The sequence below is a fragment of the Sminthopsis crassicaudata genome, chromosome 1, assembly GCF_048593235.1.
Source record: "Sminthopsis crassicaudata isolate SCR6 chromosome 1, ASM4859323v1, whole genome shotgun sequence".
NCBI classification, from domain to species: Eukaryota; Metazoa; Chordata; class Mammalia; order Dasyuromorphia; family Dasyuridae; genus Sminthopsis; species Sminthopsis crassicaudata.
In genome coordinates, this window is record NC_133617.1 from 7,325,474 (window position 1) to 7,333,239 (window position 7,766).

Consider the following 7,766-nt stretch of genomic DNA (forward strand, 5'->3'; position numbering starts at 1 on the left):
GGGCCTGCGGAGCTGGGAGGAGAAGGAGCTCCACCGGGATCGCTAATGAGGATGAGGATAAAATTAGCCACCTTTGTGCAGCGCTTCCCACGCGACAGGCACCCGCCAAATGCTTCCTAAGCTTCATTTGATCCCTAGGCCCATCCTTATCCCCATTTCACAGATGAGGAAACTGAGGCCCAGGGATCACACAGCTAGTTGGGGTCCGCTGCTGGATTCGGCCCGAGGGCTTCCTGACCTTGGGCCCGGGACTCTGACTGTGCCTTCTCTAGGCGTTCAGTCCGCCCTTCCCCCTCATCCCTCAGTTCTGTCTACACCCAGAACCTCCTGGGAATGAACCTGCTTTTCCCCAGTCTCCCCGCCCCCCTCCCCCCCCCCCCCCCCCCCCCCCTGCCTGGGAGTTCTGAGGCCATGGTAGGGCCAGATGTGTCTGAAGCTCCGCCCCCCCCTCGCCAAAGGAGAGCTCAGTCCTTCTCCACCCCCTGGCCCGCGGTGCAGAAAGCCTGTGCTCTCTGCCCCCTGGTAGGCCGACCTTCCTGGGGAGAAAGGGCAGCGGGGGCTCATCCCCCCTCCTCCAGTGACAGTGGGTCCCCACCCCCGCCCCTCCCCGGGCTCTCCTGGGGGCTGGAAAATGGACACAGGAGGGATCAGGACCCGGGCCAGCTCCTCGGGCCACATTCGGAGCCCCGGGAGGACTAGAAGCACACTCGGGCTGGAGGCCCCAGGGATGGGGGTGGGGCATCACCAGGAGGAGACCGCCCAGGGCATTGTGGGAGGAGGGGAACCGCATTTGATTCTGATTGTTGCTCCAGCTGCTCAGCATGGCCACCCTCTGCCCATCTTGCTCCCTGGGATTCACAAGAGCCCTAAGGAAGCCCAAGTCCTCCTGAGGCCGCCCCAAGCCCTCCCTCCCCCCCAGGCCGCCCCAAGCCCTCCCTCCCCCCCAGGCCGCCCCAAGCCCTCCCTCCCCCCCCCCCAGGCCGCCCCCAGTCCTCTAAGCATACAGGAATCCTCCCCTGGGTTCTCTCTCCCCCGGGCTTCTGGGAGCCCGGAAATCCCACCTCCCAGTCCGGAGCCCTGGGGCCAGAAGGCGGGTGGCTTCCTTTCTGGGGTTGGGCTCCAGAAATCAGGGGAATTTAGCAAAACAAAACAAAACTAAAGGAGTGTCCAGGGGAGAAGTACCTTGGCCTCCACCTGTGGCAAAAAGGAAGTGTTAGACTTGAGATTGGAAGGTCAAAAGGCAGTCAGCTGACATCTGACCCACCCCCTCCACCTGCAGGGAAGGAATTGCCTCCGTCTACTCCCTCCCAGAAGGTCAGGCCTTCCTTCACCTCCCATGGAGAACTGTCTCTGTGCAGGAAGAGAAGTGAAAGCCCTTCCTAGCAGGAGGGAACGAAGACCCTCCTGAGGGAAAACACCGTGTACAGTTAAGGAAATGCCCGGCACACGTTGGGAACTAAGGGAAATCGATCAGCAGGGCCTTGAAGGCTATTTTAAGTTCCCAAAGCGTTCCAAGCGCAACATCCCCCCCTGCACAGAGGCCCCAGTCGGAGCACGGCTGACAACTTACCCCGAGGCTCTGGCAGTAACGTTGGGGCCTGGGGTTTCTGGTATTCGCGAGCCCCCATCTGCTGTATCAGCCAGGGAGCTCAGGCAGCCCGAGAAAGGGCACTTTCGGGGAGTATAATAAAGAACAGTGGGCACAAAATCTGTCCCCCACAGGTTCACGGGAAAGAACTTAGGGGAGGCCACGCTCTGGAAGCCCTGTGCTCTCAGGGCTATTTCACGAGGTGATCTCCCCAGATCCCATGGATTTAGTTAACGTGCCTCTGCTAATGACTCCCAATGACTTCCTGTCCCATGTCCCCGCTGACCTCCTGTCTCCCACCTCCCCTCCTGTCTCCAGCTGCATCTCAGACGTGGCAAACCGCATGGCCTTAGGCAGCTACACTAAGCATGTCCAGACCGGTTCCTTATCTTGCCCCCAAATCTTCCTTAGCACTTCCCAATCTCCACGGTCCGATATGGGGTCATCCCGGCCTCCTCACACACGCCCCTGTCCAATGTGGTGCCGAGGCTGCCCACGGCACCTCCAGAGCATCTCTTACTTTGCCCCTGAAGCCCCTTTCTCTCCTGCGCCCTGCCCCCTCCCCAGGGCAGTTCCCCATATCTCATGCCCGGACTATGGACTTTTGGGGGGGGTCTCTCCCCCCTCTAGCCCACCCTTCATTCAGACACCAAAGGGATTTTCCTACAGTACTCTATGACCACCCCCCCCCACCATCATCTCTTAGATCAAATAGAAAGTGCTCTGTCTGCCATTCAAAGCCTTCCCCTTTTCCATTCTTCTTACCGCTTACTCCCCACAAGCTGCTTGTTATTTGCCCTTCATTTCTGAGGGGGCCGGCGACGCCTTGGGGGGTCTTGACTTGTTCATGAGTTGATTTTAAGTGAATAGAGCTGCCCAAAGTCACCAGTCTCGCTCTCCTGGCCAGAATGATTGAAGTCCAGTGGTGAGACACAGGCCAGGACGACTGGCGATGGGCCAGGATGCAGCCGGGGACCTTGGCGTGTTCAAGGTCCGGCCGGGCTCTGGGCGTTCCACGGCGCCCGCTTCAGCTGCCTCCGTGGCCGTGGGAACAAGCTGTTCTCTTCGGCCCTCTCGGCAGAAGTAGTCTTCACATGATGGGGTAGACATCCCCTCACTCGCCAGCGAATTTGAGGCCCATCAGTTACCCTTGGTGGCCGATGGCCACGCTCCAGCTCCTAGGAGCTACGGCTGAGAGTTCAGTGTCAGGTAGACCCCAAAGGTGGAGGAACAGCCCTCACACCAGAGGTGCTAGTCCCCCCTGAACATCCCTTCCCCTCCGACATGTGACCCTGTCCTCCTGACTGTTCCATGAACAAGACCCTGAATTTCTCCGCTCTGGCTTTCATCCCCCGTGCCTGGAAGGCTCTCCCTCCTTCACTCTGATTACTGACCTCCCAAGTTTCCTTCTTCTGGTAATTATTTCCCGCTTCTCTGTTTGTAACTTGTTTTGTGTATTTTGCGTGTATATCGTCTCCCCCATTATTAGATTGTAAGCTAAGGGACAGGGACTGGTCTTTGGATCTTCAGCATTTGGTTCAAACCTTAGCACGCGGGCACTTAAGTGTTTATTGATGTAAGCGATTTAAATTTGTGCTGAGGCCCACATCATCTATGTATGTGGCAAGGGGTCCCACAGCTCCTGGTCCCTGGAGCTTTTCTCCCTTCAAGGAATATCCATGAAGTAGCTCCGGCTCTGCCAGGCTGAAGTGTCGGTCAGCTCCCTGGCAGAGTCCTGGCCCTGCCTTTCTTGATGTCTCCTTTGTCCTTGCTGTGTGTCTCAAGCTCCTGCCTAGAGTTACCCTTAGAAGTGGCTCAATCCCTGATGGCTCACCCTGATGAACTGTGGCAGGCAGGGAACCCTGGGGCTTCCTCCCACCTTCGCCTATCCTCTGGAAAAGATCCTGGGGACTACTTTCTCAGGATGCCTGGAATCGTCTGGGGCTTGACTGCAAGTTTCAGAACTGACCCACAGGGAGTGACTGATTCTCTTCGATCCTGCCTGATGATCAAACCTTTTTGCTTATTTCAAGTTGGCTAAAGCCTGGTTCGCATCTGGTTTACACTTTTTTGAGTGCTTTGATATAAATGTGTAGGCCTTCTAAACATGCTTTAGGTGTGATGGGGCCTATATCCCACCCCTAACCCCGTCATGGGGGCAGCCCATGCAAAAAAAGGCAAGCAGGCAATGTGGTACCAAGCTTGGAAAACACCTTGGAATTGGACTGGAATGGAGAATCTGGGAAAGAACATCGGGACAACAAAGGTTGGAAAGGATGAAAAGGCCACGTGTGGGTAGGACCTTGAGGAGTTCCCCTGGGTGTGTCTGGATCTCCTGACTAGGGGTCTTGTCCAGGTGCTCAGGTAGGGGAATTGGCATCTGTGTCTGCCAAAGTGGTAAAACCCAGCAGGGAGTAGGAGAGAATAGAGGATCAGAAGAAAGGGGGTGCAATGTGGGAAGACGACTGGGAGAAGACCTGTTAGAGGTAAAGGAGCACCTGAGAAGGAGGAGTCTGATTCGGTGTCACCTGAAGGCTCAAAACTGGGATCCTGAGGAGATGACGTGTAAAGCTCTTAGCAAAATGCCTGGCGCATAGCACTTAAATGTTTCCTCTTCCTTCTTTCCTTCCTTCCTTCTTTCTTTTCTTTTTCATTTTATTCTTTCCTTCTCCTTTCCCTCTTTGCTTTCCTCCCTACTCCTTCTTTCTTCTATCCCTTCCTTTCTTCATTCACTTTCCTGATTTTTTTCCTCCCTCCCTTCCTTTTTTCTTCCTTCCTTCCTTCTTTCTAGAGCTGCCTCTTTCCTTCCTCCCATCTTTTCTTCCTTCCTTCCTTCCTTCCTTCCTTCCTTCCTTCCTTCCTTCCTTCCTTCCTTCCTTCCTTCCTTCCTTCCTTCCTTTCCTCCCTCCCTCTCTTCTTTCTTTCCTTCCTTCCTTCTTTCTAGAGCTGCCTCATCAGGTCTTTCTTGCAAAGACGGGAAGCCCACTGGAGTTTCATAAAGCCAGGATAAATGAGCCAATGGATGAGAGAAACTGAGTCGCTGCAGAGAGATTCAGGCCCAGAACTCAGGGAATGGCCGGGTCTGAAGCCAGGCTGTCCAGGATCCAGTGATTGCCGACTGCCTGTTACTAGGAGGTCTGTTTCGCAGGTGGCTCCAGCTAGCACCCTTCCCTTCACAAAGCACCCCCCTTTGCACTGTGAATAGGGGCTCTGTATATAAAGGTCAGAGCGAGAGCAGACTGCCAGAATGGAGATCACATGACCTGTGATCTGGGCCAAGGCCCAGCCTGGCCAGGCAGCTTCTTAATTCTGAGGTCTGTCCCGATTCCAGGCAGTCCATCTGTATACCCACCAGACACTTCCGTGGAGCACAAGAGCGGATGGTGATCTCCAGTCCGGGTCATCCTCAGCCCCACTTTCATCCCGTGTCTCCCGGTCCTCCCGCAGGCCACGGTCCTTCAGGGGAGCTGCTACTTGATCCCGGTCTGCAAACTTGAGTTCCCTGGCAGCCTCGGCCCCTTCTCACTGCTTTCTTATCTGATCGGGCCCATGGACCATTTCGATACCTTCATTTTGCTACCGCACATGAAGAAGCACAACGAGGGCACAAAGGTTAGGGTTAGGCCAAGGGTCAACGCCCAGAGCCTGCTTTTGCCCGGGCTCATTCCCCACTCTTCCTTCCTGCACTGTCCATTCCAGGCAAACCGGCCGACCAGTGATTCACTGTCCCAAAACTTGTGTTTCTGAAGCTTCTGGGCAGCCGGGCCTCTGGATCTACGATGCCCGTCCTTCCACCTTCCCGCCTCCTTCCAGTCCTGAGATCTCAATGGACTCATTGGGGGCTCTCTTACTGACAGAGCTTTGTACAACTTGCTGTTTCTACCTTCTGCCACATGCTGGGCACCCAGAAGGGCTTAAGCAAGCCAATCAATAGTAATCACCACTTCTCCTGCTCACCCCGTCCTATCCCGTGCCATCTCACCCAACGTGTTGGTATTGGTCTGGGTGATCTGAGCCCCAGGGGAAAGGAGCTCAATAGAGGGACCCAAGTCTCCTGCCCCCGACCCCTGGCTTCAGGATGGTTAAGAGAGTCTGACCCAGAAAAATAATCCAGTGCCGTGAAGAGCCAGGGGAGCCAGTTGTAACCCCACGTCCTTCCACTCACTCTTTGGGTGATCTTGGGGGAGAGTTTCCCCATCTCTGGAGTGCCTCAACTCTCTCACCTCTAAAATGGGGGTCTACAGTGTCACTTTTGGTTTTGTATACAGAATTTTCCCAGGCTTCTTGTTCCTGGAAGCCTATGGTTCCTTGGGATCTGGAAAGGGGATTTTAGATCAGTTTTGTTTCCCTTGTTAGGGCTTGGGCCGATTCAACAAGTTGCCCATTAAATGAGCCTGTTGTGTTCCCATTTCCTGCTTTCACACACAACAAAGACCCCGTTTCTTCAGTCTGGAAGTTGGGGCCTCCACAAGTGGCTCCTGCTGGGAATATGGGGGCAATGAGACAAAGGGCTCCAGGAGCCGTGCATGGAGGGGCGGGGGTGGGGCGAGGTGCTGACGAGCAATGTCCTGTCTAGGCTGTGTGTGGCAGGAGGGGACCACGCAGGAAGGCTGACACCTGACCCCCCTCTCACTTCGGGTGTTCTCCCAACAAGCCTGGCCCATGGCCAAGCCCCACTGCCCGGCCCGACCGGGAGCGGGGGAGGGCAGGCTGGCAGTGCCATGACGTGAGCACAGGCAACGGCCTCCAGAGGCCCAAGTTCTTCCTGACCTTCCCACAGGTCAGAGGACAGAGGGGCCTTTGTAGCTATCCCAGACTGGGCCGGGCCAGTCCCCGGCCCCAGCCAGCTCCGTAGGGCCAGGACCCTCTCTCCCAAACCAGGCCCCAAGCTCCCAAGGCCTGTGCCCCTCTGCCTGGCAACAGCCCTGGCTCTGCCCCAACCCATCCCTCCAAATCAAGGGTAACAACTGCAAAGCTGGGGGTGGGGAGACGGGGCCAGCGCTGGGCCAGGGCACTCGGCCTCGCTCTGAGGCGGCGCTGGCCAACCTACTATTCCTGTTATTAATATGGCATCGCCCCCAGGAAACCCTGGGCCAGCCTTCAGGAGGCGCCTTACACCCTTGCCCCAGGGCCCCGAGGGACAGGTGTAGAGCTGGGCAGTATCTCACACGCACACGCCCTACCCCAGCACAGCCTGGCTGAGCGCCCTGAGCCCTGACAAGGCGGGAGCCACTGCCAGGGCCAACAAATGTCACAGATAAATGGCCGTGCCTGGATTCCCGGCTCCGGGCCCTCCGTCCACTGCAGCGCCCCCCCCCCGGGCTCCGGGCACTCCGTCCACTGCAGCGCCCCCCCCAGGCTCCGGGCCCTCCGTCCACTGCAGCGCCCCCCCCGGCTCTGGGCCCTCCGTCCACTGCAGCGCCCCCCCCCCCCCGGGCTCCAGGCCCTCCGTCCACTGCAGCGCCCCCTGCCCGGCTCCGGGCCCTCTGTCCACTGCAGCGCTCCCCCCCCGGGCTCCAGGCCTTCTGTGCACTGCAGCGCCCCCCCCGGCTCCAGGCCCTCCGTCCACTGCAGCGTTCCCCCCCAGGCTCCGGGCCTTCTGTCCATTGCAGCGCCCCCCCCCAGGCTCCGGGCCCTCCGTCCACTGCACCCCCCCCCAGGCTCCGGGCCCTCCGTCCACTGCAGCGCCCCCCAGGCTCCGGGCCCTCCGTCCACTGCACCCCCCCCGGGCTCCGGGCCCTCCGTCCACTGCACCCCCCCCAGGCTCCGGGCCCTCTGTCCACTGCAGCACCCCCCCCCGGGCTCCGGGCTCTCTGTCCACTGCAGCGCCCCCCCCGGGCTCCAGGCCCTCCATCCACTGCAGCGCCCCCCCCAGGCTCCGGGCCCTCCGTCCACTGCACCCCCCCCCGGGCTCCGGGCCCTCCGTCCACTGCAGCGCCCCCCCCAGGCTCCGGGCCCTCCGTCCACTGCAGCCCCCCCCCCAGGCTCCGGCCCTCTGTCCACTGCAGCGCCCCCCCAGGTTCCGGGCCCTCCGTCCACTGCAGCGCCCCCCTTCCCCCCCCCCCCCCGCTCCAGGTTTTGTCTCCTGCGCCCCATTCTCTGTGCTGGTCACTGTGCGAGGTGCTGCTCCCTCTGACCCCGGCCACATGCCGGGCTTGGAAAGAAGAGCCTTGACAAA